This window comes from Artemia sp. Qi Xiang Cuo, chromosome 8, assembly GCF_049724085.1.
Source record: "Artemia sp. Qi Xiang Cuo chromosome 8, ASM4972408v1, whole genome shotgun sequence".
NCBI lineage: Eukaryota > Metazoa > Arthropoda > Branchiopoda > Anostraca > Artemiidae > Artemia > Artemia sp. Qi Xiang Cuo.
In genome coordinates, this window is record NC_142801.1 from 50798353 (window position 1) to 50815337 (window position 16985).

Sequence of the window (16985 nt, forward strand, 5' to 3'; positions counted from 1 at the left end):
CTCTAATTCAGTTGGCTGAACAAGCATCCAATAATGATAATCAGGACTTAATTCTTTTTAGAGACCTGAATCTACCGAATTTAAAATGGGTTGATGGATTGGATTATCAACAAAGCTCTGTTGTCAGTAACCAATTTGTTGAATATTTGGATAGCAATAGCTAATGTCAGGTAATATACCAATCGACCCGGTATAAAAATAACCCAACGTCATCCCTCCTAGATTTTACAATTACTAACAACCCAGGATTGTTAGTGAACACTAAGTACCTTCCCCATATTGGTGCCAGCGACCACGTCTGAATATGCCTTGACTTGCTGCTTAGTCAAAGGAACAACAATTGCACAAAACGAACTTACACCGACTACAGCAAAATCAGGGAGATAATGCGGAAAGTAGAATGGGACCAAGAGATTGCCAAGGGAGACATTGAGCTAGCACGACAAAATTTTAAGAATACTCTGCTCCAAGCTGAGAGGACATGTACTTGTACTTGCTTTTACTTGTAGCAGGACTCAAGCATCTCCGCTTTCCCTGGCGTCCAATTGCTTCGTCATTGTAGTAAGCCAAGAGTCTCTGTCGTTTGCGAGTGGCTCAATAAAATCGAGCCAGGGCTTTTCCCATTTTCACCTATACTTCTTGAAGCCACCGATTGGGTCTAGGTCAGCCTTGATACAGGCAAGCGACGTTTTCTTTTGTCCGCCATGTCGCTTTTTTCATCCCGAAAGAGGTATACATCTGAGGGCTTTATTAACAAAGGTGTGGTGTGGGCGGCGAAGTGTATGACCGAACAATCGGAGTCTTCTTTGTTTAATTATAGTGGCCAAATCAGAACGCTGATAGCGGATTTTGCGGAGTTCGACATTGCTGGCACGATCACAAAGCTTAGTGCCAATGATTCTCCTTAAACATGAATGGTCAAATACGTTGAGGGCTTGAATATCGGATGCTTTCATAGTCCATGTCTCACAGCCGTATCAAAGGCGGCGCGATAGCGCTGCCTAAGTAAAGAACGATGTGGGCACAATGTATCATTATTTTTTTCCTCCATACCCGGGCACTTCGTATCGAAGGATTTGTCATAGAAACTTCGAAAGGGGCTCATTTGACTAGAAATTGGATTGGCTAGTGCCCTTTTTAATAGACGAAAGTGATTGGAGGGCAACTAGACCCCACGCCCATCATTCCCCCAAACACATCCAATAAAAATTTTGAGATAGACATTTTGTTCAGCATAGTTGATTTCCAGATAGAAAATATGTTTTTGAGGAGGACAATCCCCCATAACCCTCGGGGCAAGAGTATTAAGTTATGCCCCGGGGGCATATAAGATTTTTATAGAAGGTGTTGTCGTAGAAACTTCAAAACAGGCTCATTTGATTAGAAATTCAATGGGCTAGTGCCCTTTTTAATATTCAAAAGTGACTAGTAGGCATAAAGCCCCCCCCCCCCCCACGCCCATGTGTCCCCCACACACCCCATCTAGAAACTTTGAAATAACGTGCTCGCCCACCATGGCTTCTCTTCGCATAGAAACCATGTTTTTGAGGAGGACCAACCCGCACTACAATCGGACCAAGAATTTTAAGGTATGCTCTGGGGGCATATAAGGTTTGTATAGAAGGCGTTGTCGTAGAAACTTCAAAACAGGCTCATTCGATTAGAAGTTCAAAGGGCTATTGCCCTTTTTAATAGTCGAAAGTGATTGGAGGGCAACTAGCCCCCTCCCCCACACCCATCATTCCCCCAAACACATCCAATCAAAATTTTAACATAGCTATTTTGCTCAGCGTAGTTGATTTCCAAATAGAAAATATATTTTTGAGGAGGACGCTCCCCCACAACCCTCAGGGCAAGGGTTTTAAGTTATGCCCTGGGGGCATATAAGGTTTTTATAGAAGGTGTGGTCGTAGAAACTTCAAAACAGGCTCATTCGATTGGAAATTCAGAGGGCCAGTGCCCTTTTTATTAGTCGAAAGTGATTGGAGGGTAACTAGCCCCCCCCCCACGCCCCTCAGTCCCCCAAACACATCCAATCAAAATTTTCAGATAGCCATGTTGTTCAGCGTAGTTGATTTCCAAATATAAAATATTTTTTTGAAGGGGACAATCCCCCCCACCCCTCAGGGCAATGGTTTTAAGTTATGCCCCGGGGGCATATAGGGTTTTTATAGAAGGTGTTGTAGTAGACACTTCAAAAGGGGCTCATTCGATAAGAAATTCAAAGGGCTAGTGCCCTTTTTGATAGTAGAAAGTGTTTGGAGGGCAGCTAGCCCCCCCCCCACGCCCATCATTCCCCCAAACACATCCAATCAAAATTTTGAGACAGTCATTTTGTTCAGCGTAGTTGATTTCCTGATAGAAATTATTTTTTGAGGAGGATACTCCCCCACAGCCCTCAGGGCAAAGGTTTTAAGTTATGCCCTGGGGGCATATAAGGTTTTTATAGAAAGCGTTGTCGTAGAAACTTCAAAGAAACTCATTCGATTGGAACTTCAAAGGGCTAGTGCCCTTTTTATTAGTCGAATTGATTGGAGGGCGACTAGACCCCCCCCCCCCCCCAACGCCCATCATTCCCCCAAACACATCCAATAAAAATTTTGAGATAGCCATTTTGTTCAGCGTAGTTGATTTCCACATAGAAAATATGTTTTTGAGGAGGAACCTCCCCCACAACCCTCAGGGCAAGTGTTATAAGTTATGCCCTGGGGGCATATAAGGTTTTTATTGAAATCTTTTTCCTAGAACTTGAAAAAGGGCTCATTCGATTTGAAATTCAAAGGGTTAGTACCCTTTTTAATAGTCGAAAGTGATTGGAGGGCAACTAGCCCCCCCCCCGCCGATCATTCCCCCAAACACATCCAATCAAAATTTTGAGATAGCCTTTTGTTCAGCGTAGTCGATTTTCAGATAGAAAATATGTTTTTGAGGAGGACACTCCCCCAAAACCCTCAGGGCAAGGGTTTTAAGTTATGCCCTGGGGGCATACAAGGTTTTTATAGAAGACGTTGTCGTAGAAACTTCAAAACAGGCTCATTCGATTAGAAATTCAAAGGGCTAGTACCCTTTTTAATAGTCGAAAGTGATTGGAGGGCAACTAGCCCCCCCCCCCCCACGCCCATCATTCCTCCAAACAAATCCAATCAAAATTTTGAGAGAGCCATGTTGTTCAGCGTAGTTGATTTCCATATATAAAATATGTTTTTGAAGGGGACAATCCCCCACAACCCTCAGGGCCCGGGGTATAAGTTATGCCCTGGGGGCATATAAGGTTTTTATAGAAGACGTTGTCGTAGAAACTTCAAAACAGGCTCATTCGATTAGAAGTTCAAAGGGCTATTGCCCTTTTTAATAGTCGAAAGTGATTGGAGGGCAACTAGCCCTCTCCCCCCCCACCCATCATTCCCCCAAACACATCCAATCCAAATTTTGACATAGCTATTTTGTTCAGCGTAGTTGATTTCCAAATAGAAAAAATATTTTTGAGGAGGACACTCCCCCACAACCCTCAGGGCAAGGGTTTTAAGTTATGCCCTGGGGGCATATAAGGTTTTTATAGAAGGTGTGATCGTAGAAACTTCAAAACAGGCTCATTCGATTGGAAATTCAGAGGGCCAGTGCCCTTTTTAATAGTCGAAAGTGATTGGAGGGCAACTAGCCCCCCCCCACGCCCATCATTCCTCCAAACAAATCCAATCAAAATTTTGAGAGTGCCATGTTGTTCAGCGTAGTTGATTTCCATATATAAAATATGTTTTTGAAGGGGACAATCCCCCACAACCCTCAGGGCAAGGGTTTTAAGTTATGCCCTGGGGGCATATAAGGTTTTTATAGAAGGTGTTGTCGTAGAAACTTCAAAAGGGGCTCATTCGATAAGAAATTCAAAGGGCTAGTGCCCTTTTTGATAGTAGAAAGTGTTTGGAGGGCAGCTAGCCCCCCCCCCCCCACGCCCATCCTTCCCCCAAACACATCCAATCAAAATTTTGAGACAGTCATTTTGTTTGGCGTTGTTGATTTCAAGAAGGAAATTATTTTTTGAGGAGGATACTCACCCATAGCCCTCATGGCAAGGGTTTTAATTTATGCCCTGGGGGCATACAAGGTCTTTAAAGAAGGCGTTGTCGTAGAAACTTCAAAGAAACTTATTCGATTGGAAATTCACATGGCTAGTGCCCTTTTTATTAGTTGAATTGATTGGAGGGTAACTAGCCCCCCCCCCCACGCCCATCATTCACCCAAAAAAATACAATCCAAAAATTTTTAAATACCATTTTTTCAGCGTAGTTGATTTCCAGATAGAAAATATGTTTTTGAGTAGGAACCTCCCCCACAACCGAAAGGGCAAGTGTTATAAGTTATGCCCTGGGGGCATATAAGGTTTTTTATTGAAATCTTTTTCCTAGAACTTGAAAAAAGGCTCATTCGATTTGAAATTCAAAGGGCTAGTACCCTTTTTAATAGTTGAAAGTGACTGGTGATATATTTTGTTATTGTTGTTGTTTAGACCAGGGCACTTCGTATCGAAGGAGTTGTCGTGGGTACTTCGATAAGGGCTCATTCGATTGAAAATGGAAAGGGCTGTTACCCTTTTTAATAGTTGTTACCTGTCAAAAGCGATTGGAGGGCAACTAATCCCCCTTCCACTCCCACCCTCCCACGCCCACCCTCCCATTTGTCCATTATGTTTAAAAACTAAATGTTGCCTTAAGATTAAATAAAAATGCACTGTGATATTGCTAGTGATATTGCTCCCAATAAGGCATCTCAGCAGTATCCCAAGAACGACTGAGATTATTATGTTCAAAATTTCGGGGCTACTACTGCTCTTAATATTTAACCAAATCAAAATAGCGTAAGTGTATCCAAGCTATCAAAGAAAGTAAACAGATTTTTTTGCGAATGGTTTTAATTTTTCTATTTCAGGTAAACTAGAGGAGGTATGAAACTAAATTAAACAGTACTCTTTGTGTCCAAATTTTTAAAAGGGTGTATGTTGTTAAAAATTGATGAACATTTTTCTCCAGCATACAAATAGCAGGCCAAACTCTAAAGTCTTAAAAAAGGAAAAGATTTAAAGTATTATTTTCTTTTTCCCTGAAAAGACTATGTCAATATAAAACCAACAGAAATTAATTAAAAAAACTTTTTCCACAAAATAAGTTTTTCAAAGAAAAGTAAAGAACTCCATTAAACAAAAAATGAGCAAAAATAAAATCAAATAATCTACCCAGTTTGGAACTACCACAAGTCAGCATTGATAAATAAATGAAACCCAAAACGAACAAAAATTACAATAAATAACCGAGTCAAATTCAAAACGAGCAGAAATTAACATAAGTTGGGCGCAAAACCTCTATGCGTTCCCAAGGCCGGATCCAGAACAAAATTTGCACTTTACTGAAAAAATACAAATGAATGTGCATTGTCAGTTTAATATACATATACTGATATCTGGTAATCAAAATGTTAATATTTCTGATTTATTAAAGTTATAAAAGTAAAAACATTTATATTTTTTTCAGTAAAGTGCAAATTTTGTTCTGACCTTGGGAAGGTATAGGAGTTTTGCGCCCAACTTATATTAATTTCTGCTCGCTTTTAGTTTGACTCGGTTATTTATTTTAATTTCTGTTCGTTTTGGGTTTCATTTATTTATCAATGCTGATTTGTGGTAATTTCACGCTTGGTAGATTATTTGATTTGATTTTTGCTCATTTTTGTTTAATGGAGTTCTTTACTTTTCTTTGAAAAACTTATTTTGTGGAAAAAGTTTTTTTAATTAATAGTAAGACAGACCGAACAAGGGCCTGGTAAATCCTTATTCTTGTCTTCAGACGAACATTTTTCTGGTTCCATAGAGAGTGATTTAGCTGGGTGAAGACTCCAGATGCTGAAGCAACTCTTGACTGTATTTCTTATCTGCATCCTCCTATTGGGTCTACCAGAGAGCCTAGGTACTTAATTTCATATATCTCGTCTATGGGCGACTGTTCCAGTAAAATTGGGGGGTCTTGAGATGATATACCGGACGCCATGACTTTTGTCTTCAGGGAACTTATTTTCAGGCCGACAAGAAAGGATTCTTCAGCTACCTTCGATAGCATAGATTGGGCTTCTGGACGAGATTCAGCTAACAAGTAAATATCGGCGTAGTCCAGATCGGTGATCACAAAATTGGGACTCACTTCAACGCCTGAAAAAGTCGTTATTGCTCTGGTCATAATCCAGTCGATCACGAAATTAAATAAGACAGGAGACAATATACATCCCTGTCGGACACCAAAATCAATTTTGAACGTCAATGAGAGTTCTCCACCGATCTGAATTTTGACTCGCGTATGCTGGTAGTATGCTTGAATGAGTCTGACTATCTTGCCTGGTACTCCATCCTCTGTCATATCCTTCCAGATTCCATCCCTTAGAACAGAATCAAAAGCTGTAATAAAGTCTATGAATAGAGACACTGCTGGTTTCTGGTGTCTTGCCCTGTGTTAAAGGGTTTGTCTTAAAACGAATAGTTGGTCAATTGTTCCAATGCCTATGCGTTGCGCCGGATACGAAAAGGATTATGTAGCACTATGGGAAATATTTTTGCCGCAATGCATAAGAGAGAAATCCCACGATAATTGCTGCACTTTGTCTTTAGCCCTTTTTTAAAGACTGGAAGGATGATTGAGTCTCCCCAATCCTGTGGAACCCTCTCTTCTTCCCATATACGAAAAGTTAGTTTATGAATCCTTCTGACAAGTGATGTCCCTCCATACTTGTAAAGTTCAGCCGGCATGGCATCAGGACCAGGGGCTTTATTGCTTTTAAGGCAATTAATTGCTTGTTGTAAACTCAACGATCTTATTTATTCTATGTATAATATCATATAGGAAAATACTTATATGATACCGTATATGATGTCGTAAGAAATGCTTATATGATGTACTAACATTGTACATGACGTGGGACCAAACTAGGTCCAACACTGTTTAACCTCTACGCAATTGACGCTCCTGAGGTGGTCGAGAATGGCTTCGAACTGTATGCAGACGATTCCAAACTCTTTGGTCTAGCAGCCTCTAATGAAAATTACTCTTCTTCGCAAGAAGATCTCAACAACCTCTGTCCGTGGGTAACAACCTGGACGCTTGAGTTCAATCCATACAAATGCAAAGTCCTGCATCTCAGTCCTTACAATAATCCGACAATATTCCAAGGTATTTCTAAATCAACGGACCAGAGGTCAGTCCGTCATAAAGTTAGTATCTGGCCGCCCCTTCCCATAAAATATATCTTTTATACATTTTCCTCGACCACACTTTCCGGGACCCAGCTGACGCACATAGCTAGAAAGTGGTAATTTCTCAATTTCCTGTTGAGCATAAACTTGCCAGGATATGTTCCTTATCTTAATAAAAAGAGGCATTTCTGAACTTTTGTATTTGCGTCTTAATATTTTTACTAAATTCCAAAGTGACTTAATTAGAAAGCGTTACCAATATCATGCTTAGCATGATTAAGTAAAAAATTCTGACACATTCGATGATGCCAGCCATCATGTAAAATTGGCTACACTAGCCTCTTAATTTTCATCGGTGGAAACAACACCTCAATTAAAACGTAAAATTCGAAATCATGTATGGCCAAAAATTAAAAGGGCAGTGAAAACGATAGAGGTTCAGGGAAATGAAGTAAAATTTTAGCGAACCATGAATCACTTTTTCTGGGTCTCATCCCCTAAGACAATTGTATGAAGGATAAACGGCGATGTCAATTGAAGACTAGAAAGGTAAGACCTCAGTAAGGGGATCACAACCTGCCCACCAGTTGTGCATTGAGGTAAATGGTAGTCTTTCACCTCTTCCTGCAGGGGATCTTGCCCAAGGGATGCCTCCCTCATAGGAGATCAAAATCTCTTTTGAATTAGTAAAACTAGTCTCAGGTTCCTTACCAAATTTCTCCAATCCAACCCAAAATTCAGTATCTCCCAATCTATCCGTAACCCGTTGCAGTCCATTTAATTCTATATCATGATTATCTGTATTTTGTATTAGTGGCTCATGGGCCTTCTCCTCCCTCCTAAGCTTTTTCGTCTTACTGCAGTTTTGTAATTTTACCAGTGGGTCTTGGACCTTTTTGTCCCCCCTATAATCTATTTTATTTATGTTTGCTTGGCATAGCCTATCTAATTTTTTATTTTTCGCCACTGCAGGCTGAATCTCCAACTTTTGTCTCTTTTTTGTATATATCTGTTCTTTTTCACTTTTCTCAACTTTTTCAATGGAGCAAAATAAATCATCATTAAATTTGAATTGGACTCCAGTGTCCACCACCTTTGACCGCCTTTTTTCATTGTATTTCCGCTTAATTTTTCTTTTCTCCCTTTTAATTTTCTTTTCTTTTGCCGTAGTATTAAATAAATCTTCATCAAATGGGAATTGAATTCCGACAATTGGTTTTTCATATTGGAACAGAATTTCTCGGACTTTACCAGGAAAAGCGCGTACAATAAATTTCTTTTCATTTTCCCTGGCACAGTGATTTTTTCACCTTGGTATGTGCTTGTTGATGCCTCTTTTTCCATAAAAGCGTTCTGAAATTCTCTGTTGTCTGAAAGTTTCCCCCAAAAATCAATTATGAGCATTTTATTTTCAATCTTATGTGGCCTAGCCACTTACGAAATGGCAAGTTTTCTCTATCTGTTATCGAAGTTGTCTATATGTCCTCCTTTAGACGGGTTAGCCAAGCCAATTCCTTCTCCTCAATCTCCCAACGAAATGGCACGTCCTCCCCCACCGTTTTAGAAGTGGCTTTTCTAACTTCTTTTCGATTTGTTTCTTTATCTGCCTCTATATATTCTTGTCTTTCCTCCTCTATTTGCTTTTTTACTTTTTTGTCTAACGTGGAGGTGTATAATTTTTTTGCTCTAGATTTTTTTTCATTTAGTAAAATATTCTTTCCTATAACTTCCAATTGTACTTTGTTAAAAATTTTATTTGCCACTTCATAGGCTTGTGTTTCTTCTTCCGTAACTTCTCATGCTCTTCATAAGCGATATCTCCTACTCGCGTAGTGGGGTGAGTCAAATTTAGTTCAACTTCCAAATCTCCAATATGCTTTTCAAGTTCACCGATATATTTTCTATATAGCTCGTTTTCCCGTAGCTAACTCAATTCTTGATAAACTAGTGGCCGATGTTCTTAAACTCTTTCAACAACCTCGTCATAACTTTTTATTTTTTCCGCAATGGCCTTTTTAAAACCGACCCATGGCATCGTACTGTTTCTATTTCATGTTCTCCGATATTACCGGGGGTACTCCTTCCCGATTCTATTATTTCTTAAGGCCAGACGTAGTGATTACCGAAAATTAGCTATGCAGACGAGATCTTAAGGGCTATGCACACGTAGCTGATTTCGGGAACCGATTTCAGCATCAGTGGACGAACGATAGTGGTAAGAAAAATTTGTTGAAAGAAAAATTTATTGCGCAAATTTTTCAAAACCAAAAATCATGGACACAAATAGTTAACTGGAGTTTATTAATAGTTGCTTGATTGATCTCAGCTTAGTTCTCAGCTCAGTAGTGGGGTCTTTCACCACAGATACCTCAGGCTGACTTTATTTGTATCCCTATTTTTTTGTGATGATTATGATGAAAATCAGCGCTGATTTTCCAAAAACTAGAAATTTTTTTTCCTCATACTCTTCGTAAGCGAAAACTAGAAAAACTAGAAATCGACGCCAATTTCTTTTAAAATCGGCGCTGTTTTGGAAATCAATTCCCGAAATCAGCTACGTGTGCCCAGCCCTTTACTGTACAAAAATGGGGCGGTTATCTTTTGATGAATGCAAATGGGTTTAGAAGGCGGTCATTAACTTGAGTCTGCAAAATTTGAATAGCACGGTTTCAAGGTCTCACCTCATTTTAAATGACAAAATCGCATAAAAGGTAAAAAGCGGAAAGATATGAAGAATCCTGTTTCGCTCTCAGCATTAGCCTTTAGTTAAATTGAGGACAGACTAGAAAATTAAAAAAGAAGAAGAATCAACTAAAGAAAAATGTAAGGACGATTTATAAAACATCGACAAGAAAGAATACGGTTATTTAGGGTAAATTATTTGACAATTTAGAGGCTATGCAGTTTTTTGATTGTCTACACAGGATTTGTCATTAGGAAAGGGAAAAATGTTCTAACCTGATTGTATCACAAAAGAGTAAGGGTCTAAATGTAAAACTTCAGCGGATGCTGAGGGGTATTTCGAACTAAACACAAATCCGCTGTGTGCATCCTAGTTATATGGAAGGAGAAATAAAATTTGAAAAATAATTATTTAAAGAAAAAAGCGTAAGGATGATTGATAAAATACTGACAATAAAGAATACGGTTATTTGGGGCAAATTATTTGGCAATTTAAAATTATGAAATTTTTCGATTGTTTGCACACATGATTTATCACTGAGAAAGGGCGTATTGTTTCAACCCACATGTGTTCGAAAAGAGTAAGGGTGTCAATGTGAAACGCTAGTGAATGTTAGTAGTAAGGCAATACTGAATACAAAACGTGATTGTGTAATTTGTCTTACCTCCAGCCTGAGGCATGGATATGTGTGTATACTTTCAAGTAATTGGGTTACCAGGGCCATTTGACTATTACAATGAACTCTACATGGCTTCGCAGACATGTTTTTTATTATGAAATCGATTTTTTGTGTGTCAGTCGATTAGAGAAAGCTGGTGGTTAGTCCAATATAATAACTTGATTGGTCGGTTTTATAAAAAAACTTGCCATGGTATAATGTACTCAATTTAAAAAAAAAAACCGTCGTTATTGCGAGAGGCTTACTCAATTTACATCTTAGTGTTAACTGGGTGATCTAATTGCGTAGGTACTAAAGGAACATTTGAAGGTGGAGAAAAAAAGGGGTAATTAGTGACTGGATAATTTTAACAAGAAATGACTGAAAAGTGCTTTGGAGGAGATGGAATGAATGTGTACTGTATAATACACAAGTGATGATTTGCACAGTGTTGTCAATTTTAAATAGTTTAGAAATAAAAAAAATTAACAAGAAATGGCTGAAAAGTGTTTTGAGGGAGTTGAGTTGCACGAGGGTTCAGTTACATGCGGATTCAGTTACACGGGGATTAGTTAAATGGGGTCGAGTAGCACGGAGGTTCAGTTGTACAGGGTTTCGGTTATACAAGGGTTCAGTTATTTCTTCTGATTTTGTGTGTTTTCGCAAGAAAATAACTGGTCTTTTAGCAAACTTAGCCATAGCTACTTGAAACTCTGCATAAATATCTTCATTTTTAATCTAATTGCGTAGGTACTAAAGGAACATTGAACATTTTTTTCTGATTTTGTGTGACCACCCGGCACCCCAAAGACTCCTGAGCCTCCATTATAATACTTTTTAAGGCTTGATTATATCTTTTCAGAACAAATTATTATTTTAGGGAATTATTCCGGCGAAACAGTTAGAGACATTTGAACGGTGTTGTGAGGTCCCTTACCACAACCCCAAAGGGCTCCGCTGCGCCCCCCCCCACCCCGAAGGAAGCCCCCGGACCGCAAAGGTTCTCTGGACCCCCAAAGGACCCCCGGCGCCCCCGATGCCTCCGGAGCCCCCCAATATAATACTTTTTAAGGCTTTATTATATCTTTTCAGAACAAACTATTATTTTAGGGAATTATTTCGGTGAAACAGTTAGAGACATTTTAAGAGATGATTTTAGAAAAGGACTTGAGGGTGAAACTCTGTGGTCGTTATAATACACAAGTTCCATTTGAACGGTGTTGTGAGGTCCCTTACCACAACCCCAAAGTGCTCCGATCCCCCCACCCCAACTCCGAAGGAAGCCCCCGGACAGCAAAGGTTCTCTGGACCCCCAAAGGACCCCCGGCGCCCCCGATGCCTCCTGAGTCCCCCATTATAATACTTTTTAAGGCTTTATTATATCTTTTCAGAACAAATAATTATTTTAGGGAATTATTTCGGTGAAACTCTGTGGTCGTTATAATACACAAGTTCCATTTGAACGGTGTTGTGAGGTCCCTTACCACAACTCCAAAGGGCTCCGAACCCCCCCCCCCAACCCCGAAGGAAGCCCCCGGACAGCAAAGGTTCTCTGGACCCCCAAAGGACCCCCGGCGCCCCGATGCCTCCTGTGTCCCCCATTATAATACTGTTTAAGGCTTTATTATATCTTTTCAGAACAAATTATTATTTTAGGCAATTATTTCGGTGAAACAGTTAGAGACATTTTAAGAGATGATTTTAGAAAAGGACTTGAGGGTGAAACTCTGTGGTCGTTATAATACACAAGTTCCATTTGAACGGTGTTGTGAGGTCCCTTACCACAACCCCGAAGGGCTCCGATCCCCCCACCCCCACCCCGAAGGAAGCCCCCGGACAGCAAAGGTTCTCTGGACCCCCAAAGGACCCCCGGCGCCCCGATGCCTCCTGAGTCCCCCATTATAATACTTTTTAAGGCTTTATTATATCTTTTCAGAACAAATTATTATTTTAGGGAATTATTTCGGTGAAACAGTTAGAGACATTTTAAGAGGCTTGTGAGGTCCCTTACCACAACCCCAAAGGGCTCCGATCCCCCCACCCCAACCCCGAAGGAAGCCCCCAGACAGCAAAGGTTCTCTGGACCCCCAAAGGACCCCCGGCGCCCCGATGCCTCCTGAGTCCCCCATTATAATACTTTTTATTTGAAAGGTAGGGAATTATTTCGGTGAAACTCTGTGGTCGTTATAATACACAAGTTCCATTTGAACGGTGTTGTGAGGTCCCTTACCACAACTCCAAAGGGCTCCGCTCCCCCCCCCCCAACCCCGAAGGAAGCCCCCGGACAGCAAAGGTTCTCTGGACCCCCAAAGGACCCCCGGCACCCCGATGCCTCCTGTGTCCCCCATTATAATACTTTTTAAGGCTTTATTATATCTTTTCAGAACAAATTATTATTTTAGGCAATTATTTCGGTGAAACAGTTAGACATTTTAAGAGATGATTTTAGAAAAGGACTTGAGGGTGAAACTCTGTGGTCGTTATAATACACAAGTTCCATTTGAACGGTGTTGTGAGGTCCCTTACCACAACCCCGAAGGGCTCTGACCCCCCCACACCAACCCCGAAGGAAGCCCCCGGTCCTCAAAGGGTCTCTAGGCTCCCACAGGGGCCCCCGGCGCCCCAAAGACTCCCGAGCCTCCATTATAATACTTTTTAAGGCTTTATTATATCTTTTCAGAACAAATTATTATTTTAGGGAATTATTTCGGTGAAACAGGCCCTCATAGGTGTTTTTTGTCTGAAACCTAGAGTTTGGGATGAATAGTTTGCTATTTCAAGCTTTTCTGAGCTAAGGTTTCTTAGTATTTCATAGGTGTGTGTTGTCTGAAACTTATGATTTGAGGTATGTAATTTGCTATTTCCGACTTTTCGTAACCAGATTTCTTAGTCTTTCGTAGGTATGTGGTGTCTGAAACCTATGATTTGGGATGTGTGGGTTGCTATTTTTTGACTTTTCTGAGCTGGATTTCTTAGCCTTTCGTAGGTGTGTGTTGACTGAAACCTATGATTTGGGAATGAGTGGTTTGCTATTTTTTACTTTTCTGAGCTAGATTTATTAGCATTTCATAGGTGTGTGCTTTCAGAAAATTATGATTTGGGAGGTGTAGTTTGCTTTTTGGACTTTTCAGAGCTAGGATTCTTAGTCCCTCATAGGTGTTTGTTGTCTGAAACTTCTAGTTTGGGATGAGTAGTTGGATATTTCAGACTTTTCTGAGCTAAGGTTTCTTAGTATTTCGTAGGTGAAGCTTCCACGTCTGTTTTAAGTTCACAAAGAAATAAAAAATTTAAAGTTCAGTTCTAATTTTTCTATAGAAGCTAGGAAAAGTTATACTATTATTGCGATTATTTTCTATGAACATAGAAAGTTTCACTTTAATTCTAAATTTTCTTAAATTCAGTTCCGACTTTTCTCAAAGAGATGAAAAAATTTAAAGTTCAATTTAAAATTTTCTCAACGAGGTCAAGGAAAGTTCAAGTTCCCTACTGAACTTTACCAAAGAACACAATTCAATTCTAATTTATCCAGAGAAAATAAAAATCTTCCACTTAATTTCTTTATTTCACAAAGACATAAAGAAATTTAAAGTTCAATTCTAAATTTTTCTTTGGAAGATAGAAAAATTAATACCATACTTGTGAATATTTTCACGGAAGATAAAAATTTCTAGTTCAATTTTAAATTTTCTCAATGAAGTGAAGAAAAGTTCAAGTTCCATACTGAATTTTACCAAAGAACACAATTCAATTCTAATTTATACAGAGAAAATAAAAATCTTCCACTTAAGTTCTTTATTTCACAAAGACATAAATAAATTTAAATTTCAATTCTAAATTTTTCATTGGAATATATAAAAATTAATAAAATAATTTTTAATATTTTACCGGAAAATAAAAAGTTCTGGTTCAATTTAAAATTTTCTCAACGAAGTGAAGAAGAATTCAAGTTCTCTTCTGAATTTTACCAAAGAACACAATTCAATTCTAATTTCACCAGAGAAAATAAAAATCTTCCACTTCAGTTCTTTATTTCACAAAGACATAAAGAAATTTAAAGTTCAATTCTAAATTTTTCGGTGGATGATAGAAAAAGTAATACCATACTTGTGAATATTTTTACGGAAGATAAAAAAGTTCTAGTTGAATTTAAAATTTTCTCAATGAAGTAGAAAAAAGTTCAGGATCTCTACTGACTTTTACAAAAGAACACAGTTCAATTCTAATTTCTCCAGATGAAAACACAAATTTCCAATTAAGTTATTTATTTCAAAAAGACATAAAGAAATTTAGAGTTCAATTCTAAAGTTTTCAATGGAAGATAGAAAAAGTAATACCAAAATTGTGAATATTGTCAAGGACGATAAAAAGTAAGAGTTCAATTAAAAATTTTATAACCTAAGTGAAGAAGAATTCAAGTTCTCTTCTGAATTCTACCAAAGAACACAATTCAATTCTAATTTCACCAGAGAAAATAAAAATCTTCCACTTCAGTTCTTTATTTCACAAAGACATAAAGAAATTTACAGTTCAATTCTAAATTTTTAGTTGGAAGATACAAAAAGTAATACCATACTTGTGAATATTTTCACGGAAGATAAAAAAGTTCTAGTTCAATTTAAAATTTTCTCAACGAAGTGAAGAAAAGTTCAAGTTCTCTACTGAATTATACCAAAGAACACAATTCAATTCTAATTTCTCCAGAGAAAACAAAAATCTTCCACTTAAGTTCTTTATTTTACAAAGACATAAAGAAATTTAGAGTTCAATTCTAAATTTTTCAATGGAAGATAGCAAAAGTAATACCATACTTGTGAATATTTTCCCGGAAGATAAAAAGTTCTACTTCAATTCAAAATTTTCTCAACGAAGTGAAGAAGAATTCAAGTTCTCTTCTGAATTTTACCAAAGAACACAATTCAATTCTAATTTCACCAGAGAAAATAAAAATATTCCACTTAAGTTCTTTATTTCACAATGACATTAAGAAATTTAAAGTTCATTTATAAATTTTTCAGTGGAAGTTAGAAAAAGTAATACCATACCTTAGAATATTTTCTCGAAGAGATGAAAAATTTTAAATACTGTTCCAAATTTTTCACAAAAGATTAAACAGTTCATGTTCCCTTTGGAATTTTAACAAAAAATACACTTTAATTCTATATTCTCCAGAGACAACAAAAATCTTCCACTTAAGTTCTTTATTTCACAAAGACATAGAGACATTTAAAGTTAAATTCTAAAATTTTTCGGTGGAAGATAGAAAGAGTAATACAATACCTGTGAATATTTTCATGGACGATGAAAAGTTCTAGTTCAATTTATAGTTTTCTCAACGAAGTGAAGAAAAGTTCAAGTTCTCTTCTGAATTTTACTAAAGCAAATTCTTTCTTAAATTCGCCTCCTGGATAAATAAAAAAGACATTTCATTCAAGAAATTATGACAAATTCTAAGTAAGTAACAAACTGTTTCTTGAATTCTCCTCCTGAATGCACAATACAGATATTTCATTTAAGAAATTACAAAAAAATTGTAAGCAAGTAACAAACTCTTTCTTGAATACACCTCGTGGATACACAATGCAGAAATTTCATTTTAGAAATTATCAAAAATTGTAAGTAAGTAGCAAATTTGTTCTCGAATTCACCTCCTGGATCAATAAAAAAGACATTTCATTCAAGAAATTATGACAAAATTCTAAGTAAGTAACAAACTCTTTCTTGAAGTTACCTCATGGATACATAATACTGAAATTTCATTTAAGAAATTATGAAGAAATTGTGAGCAAGTAACAAACTCTTTCCTGAATTCACATCTTGGATACACCATGCAGAAATTTCATTAAAGAAGATATGAAAAAATTGTAAGTAAGTAGAAAATTCTTTCTTGAATTCACCTGCTGGATAAACAAAAAGACATTTCATTCAAGAAATTATAACAAAATTCCAAGTAAGTAACAAAGTCATTATTGTTTTCACGACTTAGATACACGATGTAGAAATTTAATTCAAGAAATTATGAAAAAATTCTCAGTAAGTAACAATTTCTTTCTTGAAGTCAACTCTTGGATACACAATACTGAAATTTCATTCAATAAATTATGAAAAAATTGTAAGCAATTAACAAACTCTTTCCTGAAGTCACCTCTTTGATACACAATGCAGAAACTTCATTTAAGAAATTATCATAAATTGTAAGTAAGTAGCAAATTCTTTCTTGAATTCGCCTATTGGATAAACAAAAAAGTCATTTCATTCAAGAAATTATGACAAAATTCTAAATAAGTAACAAATCCTTTCTTGAAGTTACCTCATGGATACACAACGCTTTATTGTTTTCACGACTTAGATACACGATGTAGAAATTTAATTCAAGAAATTATAAAAAAAAGAAAAGTAAGTAACAAACTCTTTATTGA